The sequence below is a fragment of the Ailuropoda melanoleuca genome, chromosome 8 (genome assembly GCF_002007445.2).
Source record: "Ailuropoda melanoleuca isolate Jingjing chromosome 8, ASM200744v2, whole genome shotgun sequence".
Lineage (NCBI taxonomy): Eukaryota > Metazoa > Chordata > Mammalia > Carnivora > Ursidae > Ailuropoda > Ailuropoda melanoleuca.
This window is the reverse complement of record NC_048225.1, coordinates 95961958-95982794: the sequence shown is the minus strand read 5'-3', so window position 1 is coordinate 95982794 and position 20837 is coordinate 95961958. Positions and strand designations below refer to the sequence as shown.

The following is a 20837-nucleotide window of genomic DNA, read 5'->3' as shown; positions in this document are numbered from 1 at the left end:
GAGTCGAAGTTCATGATCATAGACCTTACACCTTTGGACCCATCTGCAGCAACACCACCACCACTATCTCTATTGTATTGTCACTGTCACCGCCTTTGTCAGCACCACTTGCACCGTCATCAGCAGCGTCCTGTTGCCTATGATATTCTCCATGACAGTAACGGTAAAAGGTGCCTATGATTACCACGGCACTGACTCAGTGGCTCTCACGGCCAGGATCCCGAGGCGCCAGATGGTGACAGAGCAAAGGTAAGCATGGCCATAAGGCTGTGACGTCAGAAGGAGCTGGCAGCTGCTCTTGGGTTCCACTGCCATCCCGTTCCTCACCCACCACAGGGGGAGGCCATCCTCTGTCCCAGCTTGCCTTTCCAGTGAGTACAGCCAATAAAGCTGGAGTCCCGGCCAATGCTCAAGGAGATTATAGAATCACTCCAGCCCACTTCTTTTCTTTCCTTTCCTTTTCCTTTCTTCTCCTTTCTTTTTTCTTCTCTTTCACCCTCCCTCCCTCTTTCTTTTCCTTCCTTCCTTCCTTCTATAAAGAAACCACAGACTATGGAAAGAAAACCAGTTGTCCAACGTGCTTCCTCTGCTGTAGGTGAAAGGGTCCTGAGAGTCAGTTATGTTCTGCCTCGAGACTGCCCTGTTTGGTGAAAGAAGATGCCTGTGATGATGGCAGTCCCATGATGGGCAGAAGTGAGCTTGCCACCAGGCCTGGGCAGCGAGTGAGTGCGCAGGGCACTCACAAGGAGCCAGGGGTTAGGGGCCGAGGGGGCTGAAAAAGCCACTGTCAATGGCTCCTTTCTGTCTCGGGATAATGACCTCCTCTGACCTACTCGAAGCCACAGCCGTTGTCACATGCAGAAATGGCACCCACATTGTGACTTGGGGGCTATGCTATCCCATGCTACATCCCTCTGGGCTGCAGACAACCTCACAGACAGGTCAGATGTTTTCTAAGTGACAGAAAGCCTCTTCTTCCCAAAAAGTTAGAACTGCAACAGGAGAGACTAAAGTTAGGTATTAAGGGGGACATCCTGTCTAGAGAGGACTCCTGGGCTTCATGCCAAGGAGACTATAGGCTTTTCTAATGGTGAATTTTCCCGACAGCTGTCTAGGAAGACGTTTACCCAGAGGCAAGGGATTGGTCCCAGTGACCTCAGAAGGCTCCTCTGGGTTTAAGATTTCTATGAATTAAAGTCTATGAGGATAAAAGGTCTACATGTGCGATCCTGGGGCCCTGGCTTGTCCCCCTGTGGGCAGCATGATCCTGAAGGACCTGTCATAATGTCATCTGCGCAGTCGTACATGCAAACATGCCGAGCGTCACTCTAACACGGACCTCGGAGGTAGTCCAGGCACGTTGGGTAGCACAAGGTGAGCGAGAGGGCGAACGCAAAGGCCCGGGTGATGCCGACAGCTGAAAGGCCTCAATTAGAGTGAAAGGAGTTATCTGGTATTTAAATAATTATTAGATTGAAGGAATAATCATGGGTTTGAGCTGATTTTTTTCCCCACTGTCACCCTGATGGCGTCTATAATATTATTATTCAAATGCCCATGATTCTCATTGAGGAGAGACCAGGAGCGAGAGAGGAGAGAGTGGGGGAGGGGGCTGCAAGCATGGAGGGGCGGGAGGGAGGCTCATTTAATCTCCATGTGACAGGGCTGCAGGAGGTATGATTAGTCTTTTTCTTATTTCAGCTGTCACTCATGCACAGACACCGAAGATTGTTATTAGCGTATTTTATGCACGCGATTTAAAGGGAAAGGGGGGGGGCTGTGGGGAGAGGGAGAATTTCCTACAGAAAATAAAGGGACCAAAGGAACAATTTAGATGTCACTGCTATACCAGCTGCGTTTGCTTCATTAATCGAATGTCATTTTTCCCCAGACTCTGTGCTGTTATGTGAAGCTAAGTGACTACATCTCACCCCAGAGCGAGAGGAAGGTGGTGAGGGGAGCCAGAGGGGGAAAACGAGCCTCTGCCTACATGCCTTCTCGGCATCCATCCCTGAGGAAGTGGGATCAATGATACTGGATGATACTGTGGCCTTCAGGTGTGTGTTGAGACAACTTCTGGGGACAGTTTCTATCTAGCCACCTTCCGTCTCTGTGAGCAGGGAGATGCCCCACCAGTGTGTACCTGGGATTCCTGTCACAGGTGGGTGAGCCAGAGCCAGTGGCCAAGCATCAAGGAGTGGTGAAGGAAATGTGGGGAGGCCCTAAGGGTCCCAACTGGCAGTGAAAGAGGAACCCGTATTCCAGGCGGTGAGGCAGTGAGGGCCTGGGTGACCTGAGCTGTGTGTGGTTCTCTGCTCCGGATCCCACATGGTGACATGACAGCGAAGGACTCGACCTCTCAGATGGCACAGTGGGCAGAGGCAGAGTGACAGGGCGAAGTGCAGAGGCTGGGTCCTGGCAAGAAAGGCAGGAAGGCAGGCATTCGGAGTTCAATCATGAACCCCCAGAATTCGTGCGTTTAAGTCCTAACCCTCAGAGCCTCAGAATGTGACTCTATTTGGAGACAGTGACTTTATAGAGGTAATTAAATTAAAATGAGGTCATTAGGTTGGGCCCTAATCCAAATGACTGGTGTCCTTATAAAGAGGGGAAATTTGGACACAAAAGCAGACAGGCACAGAGGGAAGATCAAGGGGAGAGACACGGAGAGAGAAGATGGCCATTGACAGGCCAAGGAGAAAGGCCTGGAACAGACCCTTCCCTCATGGCCCTTGGAAGGAGCCAACCTTACAGACACCTTGACTTTAGCCTCCAGGACTGAGACGATACATTTTTATTGTTGTAGTCACCCCGTTGGTGGCACCTTGTTACTGCAGCCCTAGCGAACTAACATAGCGTGTGGGGGGAAACGTACTCTACCATCTTGACTCAGGGGGGTTGTTCTTTTAAAGGCAATGATGTGTAGGCAGGCCCCTGCAGGCATGCGTGTTTGCATATGCCAACACAGGGCCAAGGCATTAGAGACGTCAATCTCCACATCTCCGTGGGAACGACGGCAGCAAACACACACCCTCTTTCACCCAGCACCAAATGGAGGCCCAGAGACCTCGACTGCACTGCCTTTCACCCCTTTATCCCCAGTGGGATCAGAGATGGCACTTGCCGTCTCTCACTCGTGGGGCTTTTCCTGCAGAGTGGTTCCTGTCCTCTCTGCTGCACCTGCCCAGAGGAGTAGGGGTGTCACCTGCAGACCCGTAGAGCCCTATGGGATATTCTGTGACTCCCTCCAACCCACCCCAGCTCTTCTCCCAGCCCTGTTATGAGACCACTGCCATTTTTACACCAGGCAAGGGTTTTTGTTGCTTTTTTCCCCAGCTCTCCCAGTGGGCTCTGATGGGGCCCTGGAAACCACACCAGCTCTCCCAGGGCCTTAGCAAAACATGCGGTGTTTGTCTTCTCCCCTCACAGGCTGTAAAAGCTTGGAGTTGTCTCCCTGAATTATGAAGGGTTCCAAAGACACACACACACTTGAGGGGTGGTGGAGGGGAGGGGGCTCGCGGCTCCTTTCTGGGGCAGTGCCTGGGCTGGCTTTGCAAAGTCAAAACAAGATTCATCACCCTGGGGCCAGGAGCAGGGAGATACACCGCCTGACCCCGCAGACCTACCCCATATGTCATGGGCCTGTCAGAAATCTCCCAGAATTCCCTTTATTATCTAAAGGTCGCCACCCGGGCAGCGCTGAGAGAGCCCACGGTCTAAACTAAACTACAAGAGCAATCAATTTCAAGCAGCTGCCTGCCCCGCCACCGCCCCCCNGAGGAGCACGCCTTGCCATGGCCACCTCACCCCTGGGGCGGAAAGAATTTCCACATGTTAGCAGGACTCTTGAGTATCAGGCCCGGAGAGCAAGCCTGCTCCCTGCACTGCGTGGGGCCTTGAAAGGTCACTCCACTTCTCCCTGACTCTGAGCTGGCCCCTGCTTCAACCGTCCTAGAAGTGGGGTTACTGTTCTGGTAGGCATTCTGTGATGAAAGGAGAGAGAAAGGAATTCTCAGGCTCCTTCCAAAGGCAGGCTAGGCATCAACGTGGGGACATGGCTTTGCTAAGCCGAGTCGGACCCATGCTAGGAGCCTTTGTACCACAAGGGCCATGAGTAGCATAAAATAGCCACTGCCATTTGTTTCCTACAACAAAAAATCATAAAGAGGAGCTACCACTATTATATTATTTGTTAACCACTTGTTACGTGGCACACTGTGCTAGGGCCTTTGCACATGCAATGGAGGATTTTGTGATTATCTTGCAAGATGGGTATTCTCCCCATTTCACAGATGAAAAACCCGAATCTCGGGAAGGCTGACTCACTAGACCGGGGTCATTCCGCTAGGAAGCAGGTCTCTCTGAAGACCGTGTTTTCCCCCCTCTTCCATGCTGCCTGTATATTTAGAACCCTCTTATCGCTGGTTTGGGAAAACTCAGCAGAATGTTAAGGAAGATCTGGCAAGTACTTTATTTTAAAGATCAAAACCTGAGGCTCCCATTTTATTTTGGTAATGAAGCAGGGCTGGGGGTGGAGGGGTTGAGATATCTGTTACAAGGTGGATTCTGGGGCTGTTTTGTGGCAAGAGGATCACTAGCTGGCAGTCCCCTTTCAAAGACATTCCAAACGGCCTTTCCAAGGAGCCCGGAGACGTATCTCCTGCCTTCTCACCCCACCCTTACTGTACACGGGAGAGCCACGGGGCTCTGGGGTTGAAATGGGGCAGAAGAGCAGGACACAGGGTAGAAAGCACCCAACTAAATTGTTAAATAAATTACGGTTACTCCACATAATGGCATATTATGCTGCCATTAACCGTAATGTTTTCAAAGAATAATGACACAGTTCCGATTCACAGCAGTGGGAGGGAAAGGGAGAGAAAAGGAGAGGAAGAAAAACCCAAACAAAACACCAGGCATTCATCTCAGCTCTCCAGCAACGGCCTGCCCTAAACCCCACTTGCTTTCCTCTCAAGCTGCCCTGTCTTTTCCTCTCTTGAAGGTAAGCTGTAATGGCCGTGGCCATTCCCCGGTGCTTCCTCCTCTCACAGACCCTCCTACTCTCTGCTCCCTGGTGGCTCCCAGAGGCAGCCACTGACCACTGACGTGTTCCACGGACAAGGAGCACTTCCCATCACTGTGGCTTCGTCCTCGCGGCAGGGAAAGAAACGAGTCACTGGGGCCAGATCAAGGTGCATTTTTAAAATCCTGTCCTTTTCCAAAAGTCAGGCTTTCCGAAGTTCAAGAGTGGGTCTCTTTACCAGCAAGCCCTGTGTCGTCTCCCTGAGCCATGTGAGACTGGCCCAAGGACTATCCGCGGAGACGGACCCTGGTGGAAGCCACTGGCAGCTAAGATTTGGCCACAGATGTCCTGCCCGGTATGCCTTGTACCGCATCATTTCTTGTGCTTCAAACTCCTTGTCTGTTTGCCAGGCACACAGCCAGAGTGTCATATGCACCAATGGCAACTCCTTCTGTTGCCCAGATAGACTCAAGGCTGGTCTACCAAGTACCCGAGTTCAAGTTCTTCCCAAGCTGGCTCTTCTTTCTACAGCTTCCCTCTCCCACTCTCCCAGACTGACTCCACTCCCAACCAACCGGTTCATGTGCTGAGTCCCCAGGACACCTTGCAGAGTTTCACGGCTGCAGCCGCTCTCCCTGGAACACCTGTCTCCACTTTCTTCTTGGCCTCTCCAACCCCTGTGTGTCCTTCAAAGCTTCAGGAAGCCTCTAGGACCTCCCCACCCGTAATCACCTCTCTCTCCTCCAAAGTCAATCAGAAACTGTTGTTTTTAGCACACACTGCATTGCTGTTGTTGGCTCTCTTGTTACATGACTATGTCCTATCACTCGGTTGACTTAGAGGCTCTTAGGTAAGCACGCAGGAATAATCCCTGTGCTCGTCGGCACCCTGTGCAGGGTGGCATGATACCTCTCACTCAGTTCTGTGCTCAGTCTGACCCATAGAGAGCAGGGGAGAGGGGACGGGGAGACTCATGTGCTTTTCTCAGCAACTAGTCTGCCCTTAGACATGGTGTGAACAAATGCGCTTGGCTCAACGATTTGCCGTAACTGATGGAGGTGATGAAGAAGGGGCGGGACCATCTGGGAAGGACCATGGCTGTTGTTCATCTTGAACCCTCTGGGGAAAGAGCAAATGTCCCTGGGAGGTGGAAGAGGTGGGGACAAGGATGAAGAAGAATGAGGGGGGGCACCAGTTCTGTCGGTGAAGGATGCATAACACAGACAGAGCTCGTGCAGGAAAAGTCTTGGCAAGAGAGCTCCAAAGACACAAATTGCACAAGTTCACAGATCACACAAAATGCATATAATAATAAGCAGCCAACTGACAGCAAGAGTAATCAAGAGCGGAGCAGGCTAGGGTGAGATTCCCCTCGGAAGGCTCCGGAACAGGGCTCTTCCGTTAGGGGGTCGAACTCACGGCGGTGCGTGTGGCCAGACTGCAGGCACAGGAAAGACACTGTGGGCTTTGGGGACAGACCTGGGCTCAGGTCTCGCTCAACCACATCCTAGATCAGTGACCTTGAACCTGTTATTTAACCTTTCGGGGCCTTGGTCTCCCCAGCTGTGGAAGGACACCTTGCAGGGTTGTGGTGAGAATCAGTGAGACAATGGCTGTGGAAAGTGTTCTGCAAACTCCCCAGCTTTGAATAAACACCAGTGACTCTTGTTTCTGTTTTTGTAGAAACACTGCACAAGGACATCACCTCCTTGGCAGCACCGGCTGCCCTGTGTGTGCTGGTGGCAAAGGCTGGCGGCTCTGTTTCAACCAGGTGACCCGTCTTACGAAGGGGCAGCTCCTGAGACCCTGGCCTCTCGGGAACTGGGGGCTGCTGGTCCCTTGTCTCCTTTCTCCCCAGTCCCCTGAGCCCCACGCTTTCCAAGTCAGCCCCCACTTCCTCTCCTTGAGGGTGATTTAAGGGCCACTTCTGCTGCTCTTGGTGATTCATCTAGGTGCTCTTGGCAGGAAAGAGGGAGGGAAGGAGGGAAGAGGAAAGCTGGCCCTTGGGAGGCGGAGCAGGAGCCCACACCCTGGGCTGGAGCTCCGCATTCTCTGGACTCTTCCCATCCCGGGTCTGGCCAGCATGTGGGGTGAAGTCTCCCCGCCCCCCACCTGATCATCCCCTGCCTCTCCTCCTCTCTGGGGCTCTCCTGAACTGACAGCCAGCCTTCGAATAAAAAGTTGCAACTCCTTTTTAAGAGGAAGCTTCTTAAGCAGGCTGTGTCCCCACCCTGTACCTTCCCACCTTCAGTTTCTATTCTTCTTCTCTCTTTGTCTAAGACTCTGAGCTCCTGCAGAAAAGATCCTGAGCTGCCAGGCAGCCTCTCTTAAGTCACAGGCACATTCACACCCCTGCACGCGGTGCAGGAGGAGCGTTCTGGAGCTGGATAAAAGGGACACATGTGGATTGGGAGGGGGTTGCCATTCGGGAAAGAGATCCGTCCACTGACGGGGTTGGTCGGTGCCAAGATGCCCAAGCACGCGGTCTGCGGGATCCTTAGCTCCTGGAGCGGATCCGCCCGCGGTGAGACCCTTGTCGTCCTATCAGCGCGCGCCGTCTAGGACCCCAGCCCTCCTGGGAGGGAAAGTGAAGGAGGTAGTTATCAGAGAGGCTGACACGGGGAGACAAGAATGTGCTGGAGGGAAAGCGGGGGGAATGCAGGCTGGTGCAGCACCGGGGGGACCTGGGGCGGGAGATGAAAAGAACTCCCTGAGTGAGAATCTGGCCCAGATGATGAATGGGGTGTGAGAGAAGAGCCTGGAAAAGGGTAAACAGCCAGGAGGGAAGCAGGAGGGAGGGAGGGGTGAGGAGAAAGAATGTTGAGGTCAAAGAGCAGAGAAAATGCTCTGGGAGTGATTGATTCAGGATCCAACATGTTGCACAGCCGGACGGGTGCACGCGCGCACGCAGTTGTGCTCGGCCCGCCTCCCCTCCCACGGCCCTGCGGAGGCGCGAGCGCGTCTGCCTCTCTGCCGGACCCACTCTGCGCCCTCTGGGAAACCTTTCCTCTGCTATTTCGTTCTCAGGACCCAGGAACCCCCCGCCCCCCGTAACAGAAACTGCCATTTGTGCAGTGACAGCAGCACTCACAAGAATGTCCTGTGCGCTGTGTCATTGGCGTACCCCTCCCAAAGCCCGTGCGGGAGAGCCGCTCCACAAGCGGGAAGAGAAGTATATCGGAGATGGAATATTCTGACAAAGGCCCCAGGTGTGGAAGTGGGACTTAGGGTTCCTGTTAGCCTGCTGCTCTGCTGCCTGGAGTCGAGGTGCCACCCCCTGAGATCTCTAAGGCCAGACCACTGGCTCCAGGGATCCCTCGCTGCCTCCAGCTAGGCAAGACTGGTCATCCTCAGGGGATGCCCTTCGGAATGGGGGTGGGGTATCAGGAGCTCAACTCAGAGTTGAGTTCTTGCGGACTCCCTGTGAGAGAGGGAAAGGCCTGGTGGGGAGCTTCTGGCCATCCCCAGAAAGCCATTCGGCTGCCGCCCGGCCCTGGCTGCAGGGAAGGCAGAGGGCTGGAGACAGCCCCCGGGGCGGGTGTAGGTGGTGGCTGATGGAAAGATGCCAGAAGCAGGGCTTTTTAAGGAGAGAGGTTGGGATGCCGAAGTCCCCAGGGCCCCCTACCTGCTCTTACCTGTGGGGCAGAGCATCAGCTGCCACCTCCCCCTCTGAAGACCTCCCCGTTTCTGCAGTCCCTGCAGCCAGCCCAGAGGAGAGCACTGGCAGCAGCACCTACCTGCCTTGGGACGACTCTCCCATCCACCCCCCAGCTCTCTCCCCTCGCCCTGCTGCTCTTCAATTCCCAGCCCTGGCAGATCACTGATTAATTCGGGGCTGTTTAATAACCCTTTCATTTGGATGAAACAAGCTGTCTTGTTTTCTTTATTTTTAACACCGACTTTCGTTTCTTTGCTAAGCATCGTACTGTCATTTAAATTTCTCTGTCTCCAACCAAGCTGATAATAGACTGGAGTGAGCAGCTGCTTCCATCCTGTTTATGACAATGATTAGAAGTTAGAGCTGTGCAAGCAGAGAGCTGACCAAGACTCTGTTCTGACGGGTCCGCCCCTGCTTGTAGATGGAGTGCTCACTTTAACGTGACTGTGAGAATTCTGGCTCCAGGGGAGACCAGGGCTTAGCCCAGCCTAGCCTTCCTGGCACCCTGCTCCGAGGGGAGCCCTGGGGGTGGAGGGGTGAGAACCGGCTCTATTTACTATGGAATTAAGGCCAGCAGCTGCGGGTCATTCTCACAAGCCCAGGCCAACACTCCACTTCACTTCCAACGGAGCCTTTTTCCTCCGTTGTGTTTACTGAGCAGCAAACGGGCTCCAGGTTACAAGACCTGGAAGTGGGTGGGGATCTCAGCCACCCCTTATACCTTTCTGCTCCACAGAGGAATACCTCTTGAGACCCAGTTGTCATCTTCCCACCTCTGTTTAAATTCCCCACATGCAGTAGGGCTCACTCCCTCTTGGAGGGCCCCTCTGGGTCAGATGGCTCTGTAATCCCTCTCTCTTCCGTCCTCCTGCAGTGCTTACACTGAACTTGTACAAGCATCATTTATGTTCATCCCCTGCCTCCCCTGCATATTGCAAGCCTGTCACGAGCCTGGACAGAGACATGCCTTTCTCCCAGAACACTTGGAACACAGTACATATTCAATAAATACATGTTCCATCAAATTAAATAATATCGCACCAACTTCAATCTCTGTAAGTAACGTCCCTTTCTTCTACCTAGGCAGGCTCCTGGCAAAGTGTCCCGTCTTTCTCTACCTGGGCAAGTGTCCTGCCTCTTCCTGTCCTGACGCTATAAATGGTGGCTTCCCAGGGGCCAGGACCCTGCTTTTTCCTCCAGGCCCTGAGGGACGACACAGCTGGTGGAAGGCTCAGCCAGGAAAGCTGCGGGAATGCGGAGGGAGCCAATCAGGTGGCCTGGACCAGGTCCTCTGGATCCCAGTTCCCCTGCTCATTCCCTCTGCGCTGGCCCTGGCTGCCTGAGAAAGCTCACAGGTGCATGGTGCACAAACCCCGGCTGGCCTGCCGCTCCGCTCCCCGGCAGCCTCCCAGCCAGCCCAGTCTGCAAGCAGCTGCTCTGGCCATTGTCTCACCCTCTTCAAGTGGTGAATGCTGAGTCTATAGAGACCGAGACACAAACAGTGCCCACAGTGCCTCTCGCGGAGGGAGGGGAGGCCTGGCCTTGCCAGAGCCATTGACTGTGCAAACAGCAAGGCTTGCGGTGGATGGAGGAAAGCCGGTTGGAGCAACTGAAAAGAGGGGGGCCTTTCTACACCACGCTGCGCTGCTCCACGGAGAGGCAGTCTGGGTGTCCTAGCGCCTGCGGGCTGGCAGAGCGGGGGAGATGCCGGTTCTCAGGGACTAGTGCTTCACCGTGAGGTGGCTGCTTGCTCAAACCCGAGAGAGAGAGAGAGAGAGAGAGAGAGAGAGAGAGAGGCACCTGGATGGCTCAGTCAGTTAAGTGACTGCCTTCGGCTCAGGTCATGATCTCAGGGTCCTGGGATCGAGTCCCGCCCTCAGGCTCCCTGCTCAGTGGAGAGCCTGCTTCTCCCTCTCCCTCTGTGCGTGCTCTCTCTCTCTCTCTCTCAATAAATAAATAAAATCTTAAAAGAGAGAGAGAGAGATGGGGGAGGTCTTTGGGCACGGTTGGGAACTGAGTAAATGGAAGAGAACGTGGCTAAGGGCTCACAAGTGCTGGGTTAGGCCAGGGCCAACACACCTCCCTGCACACGGAGGGCTGTGAATGGCCACTCGCTGAGTGACTCAGGGCCATCTACTCATGTAGTTTGGACTCGGGTTTCACATCTATGATATGAGCCTGGGGAACAGCTGCTACCAAATACTCAGAGACAGTTTCCAGGTAGTCTACATATAACACCCATTTCTTCTGTAATTCAAGTTGTTTTCTCAAAAGCGATTTAGAAAAAAAAAATCAAGGCACCTTGTCACACTCATTTGTCCACAGCTGGCTCTCGGACAGTGCTGTCAATGCACAGGCCTCCCTCCTTCCAGAGCCACCTGCCCGTGCTCTGCACTTCCAGCAAGGGACCAGCTCCTTGAGCCCCAGCTGGCTGGCTGGGGGGCGGGGGGCTTCTGGGGCTAAGAGACGACAGCGGAGCATCTCACCAGCCATCCTCCTGTTCTGTCCAGTGATCCGCGCTGGCCAAGGATCTAATCCCTGAGGCCTGGGGTCCAGCGTGGGCTCTGGGACCCAGCTCCTGCCAACACCCTTCATGCTGAGTCTGCCCCGTTAACACTCGCGCTCTGAGGAGCTCTTTCCACAGGAGCGAGGAAGCCGTACTGCAGGCAGCCAGAGGCCATGAGATCTGCCCCTTCTCCTGACACGGGAGGCTGACTGCCAGAAATATGCCAACTTACCAGTTCTGTGACGGTATCATTCATCTCGGCTCTGCAAGGCAAAGCCACCAAAACCTTCAGGGTAGCACATTCAAAATTCAAAATCCAGCCCCACTGGTTAAATGTTACCCGTGAGCCATGCGTGTGGCCCCAATGCCAGGATCACTACTGCCTTTCCTCTCAGCTCTCAGTCTCCACTGAGACTTTTATCTATTTTTATATAGAAGAACCTTTAGCATATAGATTTCTTTTAAATAAAATCTTATTTTCTCAGAAAGTTCCAAACAAATTCAGAGAGAGAGAGAGAGAGAGGGAGAGAGAGAGAGGGAGAGAGAGAGAGAGAGAGGAGAAAAATGTCCCTAGCTTGGTTTTATTCCTGCTCTAAATTTTAGAATAGTTTTGCACATTTGCAACAATTGTCGTTTTTCCAAATCCCCTAACTATCTTCCTCTGCTTGGCTTCAGAAACAAAGAGAAGTGAGGGTGCTTGGGTAGTCATGAAAACCATTCATTCCCGTTGTACAGATGGGGAAACTGAGGTACAGGATAAGGGGCCGGAGCTCCCTCTCCTACAGTGTGCTCCCTCTTGCTTCCCTCCTGTGACCAGAGAGCAAATGGTAGATAAGCCCCAGTGGGCAGGTGAGAAATCTTTTAGGAAGAGGGAAGAGTGACAAGTGTGAGGGAAGACCCTTTGTTCCTGCGCAGTAGGACCTCATTCCACACCAGACTCTTCCTGGCCGTCTGTTCTGATGCCCTTCTTGGGGGGGGGGTCCCTCCTACACAAGGGCGCCAGGCGTGGCTTCCCAGTGCCACATGCAAGTCACATCATTCTCCCCAAGTGTCTCACAGAAAGCTGGAGGCCTCCACATCCTGGGGGGGTGAGGTCCCTCAAGACTGGGGTGGTGGACTTGAAATGTCTTCATTTCTGGATAAAACTCAGAGGAGTACGTGCCTAAGAGAAACCCTGGTGGTGTGGGTTTTCATTCCACAGAACGTCAAAGGACTTGGCAGGAAGGGTCTAGCTGGCTGGGATGACGGTGGCGGGCCAGTCTGGTCGGGCGACTGAAATCCTGACCGCCTCTCTGTGGGAACGCACCACCGCCGGCCAGCAGGGTGTGGAGGACAGGTAGAGCGTGCTGACCCAGAAGAGGGACAGGGAAGGGGCCTGGTCTTCCTGTCTGGCTCGGACCAAGGTTTCCGCTGAGGACCCTGAAGTTGAGAAAATAGGCTCTTCTGCCTCAGGTATCTCTGTTGTTCAGGAGGAACGACAAACATGGGAAGCTGGGGAAGCAGTCAAGGGAGGTGGGAGGTCAGAGGCCAACGTAATATTTACCCAGCCCAGCCGAGGCCTTTCGCTTTTATGAAGCAGGAAACCACTTCAAAGCAACAGCCCCTCTTGCCACTTCTGTCTGCTCTCTGGTCCCCCTGCCTTCACAGGGCAGGCAGGGATTTTTTACCTCCTTTTCCTCTCCTCTTGAACTTTCCCTCTCTCCCTTAACGGGAGGAGCCCTGCTCTGCCTCCTGCTCAGAGAACTTCCACAGTGTGTCCAGAGTCGCAGAGCAGTGACAAAGCCTGGGCTTCCCTGACATTCGGAGCCCGTCTTGTCTCTCGAGATTTCTCGTTTACCCTGAGAGTTGAGTGGCCTCCCGCTTTGAGACATGGGGCAGGTGCTGGGTTAGTTCCTCATCTGAAGGCCCCATTCCACAACCAGAGCTGAAAGCAGAAAATGAGGACAGGCAGAGGCCCCAGACTCTAATCTAGTGGTTCTGTACCTTTGTGGGGGGCGGGTATCATCAACTTCTCTCTTCACACACACACACACACACACAGTGTATATATCATATACACATACAAATATATAAATATTTACAGATAGATATATGCATAGATCAAAGGCCTCTAGAAGCCCAAGCATGCCCCCTTGTCCCGTCCGTCCCAAAGCAGGATCTGCCCACCCCAGATCTTATGTGACCATTTCCAGGTGCAAGGAGAGTACGGCCTTCCACTATAGGATTGGATAAAGTTTTTCTGTTGAGTGGAAATCTTCCTCCTTTTAGCCTCCTTCCACTCATCCTCCCTGCCTTCCTCCCAGACAGAAACCTTAAAAAGAGATTACTTGCTTCTTCAAGATAGGAAACAGCACAGAGGTGGCTGGTGGACTTGGCTTGGCTGCCCAGCCAAGGTGTAGGGGTAAAATCCAAATTTTTTTTTTTTCTCTCAGGTCTGATCCCTTTAATGAGTTCACTAAGGTAAGAGTGGGTGAGTTAACAGCAGGATTCTGGACCCTGAAATGTGAACACAGATGAGTAATAACATTTCCTGATGAACCACGTGGGCATCACGCAGCCAGCTCCAGAGGGCCGGAAAGGGATGCAATTTGCATAGAATGCAGTATGGAAAGCCCTCAGGAGTGCAGCCATGGAGATCTTGCTCTAGGATGCTGACTAACAGAACGCAAGGTGGCTGTCCGCTGAAAATTCCCGAGAATGAGGGGAATCGGGGGTAGTTCTGAGAAGCTGAGGAATGGGACAATGTTAGATAGTCATTCCTGCCAGGCAGCTGAAACTGTCAGTCATGGGAGTCTGTACCTTCCACTGACCAGAGCCAAAGCTTCCAGGAGCTTCTGTGCCTTCACTTCCCCAGGCCCCCCAGTACACCGTTAACTCCATCCTGCCTTAGACTAAAGTTTCCTTGGAGCAGACCTGGCTGAGGTAACGCCCCCTTCCCCACAGCACACTGTTTCCTGGAGGGAGGCTCTCGTCCTTTTTCCTCCTAGTTTTGGTGCTGCTGTATCACCAGCACTGGACAAGTAAGTGATCGGTTTCGATTTGTTTAAATGTAAATGGATTCCAATTTCTGCTTTTGGTGTCTTCCCATTTGGTTCAATGCGAGGGCAAGACGGGTGGTGTGCCAATCCATATGCCAAGGGTAGAGTTGGCAGGGCTATCCTGGGGCTCTCCCTCATCCCCTCTTCCATCACCCGCAACCCCAACCAAGCAACTAAGATGGGAAGGGAGGGTGCTTGAAGACAAGGAGAGAAAGCCTGGAGGTGAGCTCCCTGACGCGCAGAGCACTGAAGGTGCATCTGTCCTCTCTCTCTCTCTCTCTCTCAGCTTCAGAGAGAATGTTGTTGTGGGGGGCACGGAGGAAAGAGGTTCATTCATGGGCAGTTCATGCTGAGCCCCAGGATCCCTCCCCCTCTTCCTTCTCAAAGACAAAGTTGAACTTTCCGAGGGCAACTCCATTGCCTTTTATCTCTCACACTGAAAGTAATTTTAGCCAAGGAAAAGCAGGATTAAACTTTCATAACATGATCCATTTATCTTGTTTTTCTTTTTTCGTTTCTCTCTCCTCCCTTCCTTCCCTCCGCTTGACCCCGGGTAAATAGGAGCTAAAGGGAAGTGAAGATGAGGCATCAGAGGCTGATATCAGATCTGAAGAGATGCACTTCTTGGGCCCCCTGTCCGTCCCCAAACTTCGATCTTTTCCCAGACCCCTGTTAGACAGTTATTATCTCCTCAGAGGAGAAAAGCCTCTGGACTCTGCTCCCTCTCCATACCGTCCTCTGCTGAAATGAGGGGGGAATTATGATTCTGAGAAAGGCTCCCACAGAGACTATGATGAGACAAAGATTAAATCAGCCATACGACGTTGACATGCGTTCATTTCCGGAAAAGTCTTTCTAAAAAAGTCTCCCCAGGAGCAGTGTTGCCACCACCTGGGAGGATCTCAAAAATCCACATTTAGGGAGTTGGAAGGGGGTGGTGGTGGTAGGGGAGGCATGTGAAGGCCCCTTGGGTTTGGGCCAAGAACTTCTGCCGCTGATAAAGGCAAGAGCCTCTTGGCAGGCGGGGCAACAGATTGCACTGCCTGCTGACTCGAGAGGGCACCCCCTTCCCGGGGGCCCACCCCCAGACGCATCCTGCAGGGGCAGGCCTCTCCCAAGCTGCACGCAGTGCTGGGGCCCCCTCCACTTAATGCCTCAGACGCCTTTCCCAGACGGCGGCCCGGAGGTCCCACTGGCAATAGGACCCTACCAGTTGTAGTCTCTGGGTAGTGACAGCTGGGGGTTTCTAATACATCTATTTTTTTTCTTCTCAAAAAAAAAAAAAAAAAAGGCACAAAAACCACAGTTTAGGGCCAAGCCTGGTTTTCAAGAGCCCCCTCTAGTGGAGATAACCTGCTACTTCAGCTTCCCCCTGCAGCCCAGATGGAGCCTGCCCTTGCCTGGGAAGACTGAGCTTCCTTCTGCCTAGACTGTTCTTTCCCACTTGTTTTCTGTTTTTGCTCTCAGCTCTTTGTGCCCTGTTCATACTGTCAGTCTCTCTGTCCTTATCTTCCTTTCCCGTCACCCTGCTTCTCTGTGTGTCTGTGACTGTTTCTACGTCTGGACTCGGGCTTTCCACGTGTGCCTTTGCTCCTGGATCTTCTTGGTTCATCGGCTGGCTTTTTTATTTTTTTTCTTCTGAAGTTCAAGATGCTGATGAACTGGAAATGCTCTGACATGGTTTTGGATCAAATGACCCACTCTCAGAGAGCCCAAATAGGGACCTGCCAGCCAGACCACAGAAGGACTAGGACAATTCAGTGTTGCTGGAGGAGAGCGGAACTTGGACAAAAACTCTCCCCTACTCAGTCCCTCAAGCAAACCTGGGCCTTCTGGGTTGATACATATGTTTGAAACATTGTTTAACCTGAGCTTGGCGCTCTGGCTTTGGGGTCTTGAGTGGAACCAGCCTGCTCCCCTCAATCAATTCTCCCCACCAGCTCCCCTGCTTCCTGGTCGCCAAGAGGCATGCTGCCATGAAACAGCAGGCAATGCTTGGGTGAAGGGACAGCTGGCAGGGGGTGGGAAGAGGGTGACCCTGCCAGAGAAGGGGGGGAAGGGTGGGTGGGGGCCCGGGCTGAGCCTCTGGCTGGAGTAAGGAGAGGAGACAACAAATGTTCTGCTGAGCCAGAGGGGAACGCAGGGAACACCTGCTGGGCTTCTGGGTTTCTGAGAAGGATCCTTTCCCCCAAGCAGGAGATCTGGCCAAGGCAGGGCAGGGGGTTAATGGTTAACCAACTGCAGGAGTAGAGAACTTCTGCAGTGCTCAGGCTAAGCCCTCTCTTTCAGCTCTCATCCTCCCCTCCTCCTCTTCCTTTACACTCTTGCCCTGTAGGGACCCTGCTCCCCAACAAAGAACTTTCTCGCCTCTATTTCTGCCCTCGAATTCCAGATGGAACAGTGTGGAGCTAGATAAAGAGGTTCCATATGCCCCAGTGCCAGGGAATGGAGCCCCAGAGAGCCCGAGGGCTAAGCCGAGGAGAAAAGGGGTGTCCTGTTCTTACCATCCACCCCTCCCAGGGCGCCTTGGGACCAGCCGTTTGACCCCGGGAAGAACTGCCTTTCTCTGTCTCGGCAGGGCTCACCTTTAGAAATGACCAAAAAAGAAGTGGACGCACACCCAGCCTTCATTTACTCTAATCAGGCATGAAATCTTTGTAACTAAGTGAAAAAACTGTTTCCCATAAGGGAATCGGTTCCATTCATCATTGTTGGAGCTAAGCATATGTGAAGGGGAGAAAGAGAATATTCACATATAATGAATTGATAACAGACTGCCCCTGGGTGAGGGTGCTGGTAACGGGGGTGGGGGTGCAGATGAGTGGTAAAACGACAGCACCTCCAGGCTTGTTTCCACCAGTTTCCCTGCGGACAGTTCTGAATTATTTGTAGTTAACAGACTGTAACACAATGCTCCCGGCTCTTCACGATCAGAGTGGGGGGTGGGGTGGGGGTAGGGGCTTGGGCTTGGGCTTGGCATGGAGCTCCTTACCTCTCCATTTGCCATGATGGACAGGAATATATCGGGCCCCAGTCTGTGTGTGTGGCGACAGCTGTGTGGCAATGGGGAGCGACAGCTGGGGGGGGGGCTGTTGCTGCTGGGGACAGGAACCGCCTTCCCCCACAACAAACCTCATATCTTGGGGAGGCAGCTATAGAAAAGGTGGCAGGATAGAGACTATAAAGCCCCCGAACAGTGACAGCTCCAGCACCGTAAATATTCCATAGTACCTGAACGGGTGAGTTCCCGCCGCTGCCAGCTGGTGCCTTGTACGTTTAACTGTGGCCCTGGTTTCCCTCCTGCTCCTGTGCTTTCTGGTATCGTGCCCATGAAATAAAGATTAACGGAATCATCAGAAGGATTCACAAATGGGAAAGGGACCTAGTGGAGAAGTAGCTGCTCTTCGAGCGTTTTCTTTTTCACCTCATTTTAAGCACAGACTCCAGTATACCAGATGGGAAACTCACATTTATGACACCTGCAGCTTTTGATGGTCAAGCATGTTGGAGGGTGGCTGCTCCCCAGCTCTTTGGGGACGGGGATAGGTACTCAGGCCAGCTCTGAAAGGGGAGTCACTCACCTTATAATGACATGGTTTCTTTTGCGGGATGGACATGCGACACCACCATTTGCTCTTCATTTGGTCTTGCGTTGAAAGGCCAACCAGCCACTCTGCCCTGCTCCAGACTGTGGGGTACCCTGATCCTCCTGTCCCGTTAAAGAGTAGGGCCAGGGGGGATTCTTCTGCCAGACTCATGACCCCTGGACAGAGGAGACCTTCTGCACTTTGCTTTACCCCTTAGGATCCTGCTGGCCCTTAGCAACATCCCCCCTGCACATTGCTCCAAATGTCATTTCCATTTAACCCCTTTGCAAGCCAATTTGCCCTGTTCTAATGCAATTTGCTGAGGACTGTGAGGGAGCAGAGAGGGCAGCCTACATTGCCCTCCCTTCATCAGCGGGTCCCTGAAGAGGGAAAGGCTCTTTCTTTCAGGTAATGCAGGGAGGGCAAGTTCTGGGATGAGGAAGGGTGGGGGCGAAAGGCGGAAATGCTAGGTGGAAGAAGGGAAAAGAAAAACCACCTTGCTATGGTATCTTGACAGATTGCTCTCAGTTTCCTTGGTTTCCCTACCCTCTCCCCTCACGCCATACCCACCCCCCATCACCACCCTCTAGGCCAAGGAGGAGAGATCACAGGTAATTAGTTCAAACTGTGCTGTGTGAGGTGAAGGGGAAGTTAATGAATTCTCCTCTCTTGCCAGGAGGTCAGAGGAGAGAGGGCTGCTAGCAACTCCAGGAGCTTTCTGGGGTGATTGCACAAAAGTTGTGCATTTCAATTAGGAATAGCTGAATCCCTCCAGCCAGAGCTATCTCTTCAGGGGCTCTGTCACTCTGTGGAAGGCCCCAGAATCCAAAGCCTGCCCAGAGGGAAAAATGAAGTTTCAAGATCTGGGAAAGAAGCCCAGCAAGACAGGAGCCTGCTTCTGTGTTGGGGAGGGGAGAGCTGAACTTGACTCCTAGTCTGAAAACATCCAGTCCGGCCCAGATACCCATCTTAATGGGCTGCCCACAAACCCTGTCCACTGTGCCTATGAACAGCAGGATGGCAGCGAATGGATTCTCCCCATGTTTGGGGGTTCCTCTGAGCTGCTGGACCCTCCAAACCACTGCCACAAGCTACAACTGCCAGCTGCCCCCCCCCAAACTGGTCCAGTCCCTATGTCCCTTTCATAGACACTTCTGGTATGCGACTGTCACCCTAGGATCTTACATTCCTGCGGGAGACCTGATCAGATTCCACTGCCCATTTCATGGGGCTTTCATTCCTAGACTCTTAACTGACCTGGAACTCCAAGTCTTCTACCCAGCTCACCCCCTATGATCTCTTACTCGGAGCTGAGTTTGAGCAGGCAGCCCCTCCTAGGGCAAGGGTCATGCCAAACAGGTGGACATTTGTCATGGACCTGGCTAGAATGGCAGTTTCTGGTGACTCTCTGCTCATGCAGACCATGGTTAATATTGACAGAGACTACCTGTGGGATAGATAAAAAGAGCTAGAATGTTCTAAGGTCCCTACATCACTTGTGGGGTGGGGCAAGAAGGAACACATGGAGGGAAATATTTTCCAACGGTTTATAAGGAGCTTTTCAGCCCCTGGGTGAGCTCCTACTTCCCCCCCAACCCTCTCGTGTTGCTCAAACCAGAGGATGGTGCTAAAGGGTGTTTGACCACGAGGAAGCAGAGAGGGTCATGGAGCACTTATCCTCACTCAGTGTCTCGAATCGCTCCCTGAGCCTCACGGACCCCGCGCAGATGATGCATTCCCCTTCCATTCCCAAGTCTCCTGATCCGAAGGAACAACCAGCGGCCGCCAGGGACTCCAGCACCAGAGTGAACGCCCCCCAGATCCAGCGCTGGCCACAGTGGCCTCGGGCTCCCTGGCTCGTGCCGGCGAGGCCCGCTTTGGGCGCCAGCTCCCGGGACAGCCCCGCCGCCTCCGTGCTCCCCAACGCCGCAGAGTGCCAGCAGGTGCGCGGCGGAGACGCGCCGCGGAGCGCCCTCCTGGCCAGGAGCCGGCGGCCGGCCAGGGAGCCCCGGGCGGGAGGAGGCGGCCCTGAGCGCCCGCACCCGCGCGCACGCCGCGTTCCGGCCCGCGAAAGTGGCCGAGCCCGCGCGGAGACTCGCGCGCTGCAGCCGAGCCCCCAGGCCCGGGGCCGGGACCCCAACCAGGCGGGCGCGGGAGCAGCGGCCACAGCAGGGGCGCGCGCTCAAGGAGAGGGCGGAGGGCGCCGGAGACTCGGAGCGCCCGGCCCCAGGCGTCGCTTACCCAGCTCGGCGACGTCGGTCTGTCCTTCCGCTCCCGGCCGGTCCGCCTCGGCCGCCGGCTGCCGAGGGCGGCGCGCTGCCCCTCTCGCTGCCCGCAGCTCGCAATCACGGGGACGACCAAATCCACATGGAGTCCAAATTCATTAAAATCCACGTCCAGCCGCCAGTCACTTATCTGTATTCCTGAAGTGGCCCCTCGGCCTCCGGTCCGCGCGCCCCTCAGTCCCCAGTCGCCCCGCAGCAGCCCCGCCGCGCGCTGTCGCCGGCTCGCGGGGGGAACCCGGAGGCGCCGAGGGGGCGTGTGGGGGTGGCTGGCGGTGTCTCTCCTGGGGAAGCAGCAGAGCCCCGGCTGTCTTAGGATTTTTCCAGCGCGACTTTCCGGGCTCCTCTGACATCAGCAAGCCCGGCGCTTCCTTCCCTTCTTGCTCCCCGGTTCGGTCACAGTCCCATTTCCTCCGGGAACCTGGCTTTCTAGATCTATTTCGGGGCTGGCTCTGCTCGCTCAGGCGCCCGCGCTCCCCACCGCTCCCCAGCTCGCGGGGTCTCTCTCCGAATCGCTCGCCCTCCGGGCTGACAAATTCCCAGCAACTGCGCTCGGCCACCCTCCCTCTCCAGTCTGGCGCGGACGCCGCTGCGCCCGGCAGCTCCGGCTCCCGCGGTGGCGGCGGCGGCGGCGGCGGCCGAGCCCACAGCGCCGGCCTCCCTATATTACCATGCAGCTCATTATCATAGAGGCCGCGCGCGTTAACCCCCTCCCTGCCGGCCGCGCCCGCCGGGCCGGGGCC

General features: G+C 54.3%; 1 protein-coding gene across 5 annotated transcripts in view; it reads right to left on the bottom strand.

Moving 5' to 3' along the window:
• The window catches only part of PLXNA2 (plexin A2), a 223695-nt gene extending 202932 nt beyond the window's left edge, over positions 1-20763 (bottom strand). For 3 of the 5 annotated variants that reach the window (XM_034666931.1, XM_034666932.1, XM_034666933.1), the window contains exon 1: positions 20054-20761. The gene's annotated coding sequence lies outside the window, so the exon portion shown is untranslated. Of the gene's footprint in view, positions 1-20053 lie in introns of all 5 variants that reach the window. The other 2 variants (XM_034666929.1, XM_011233642.3) reach the window with 2 other exon arrangements.
• Positions 20764-20837: the final 74 nt, after the last annotated feature.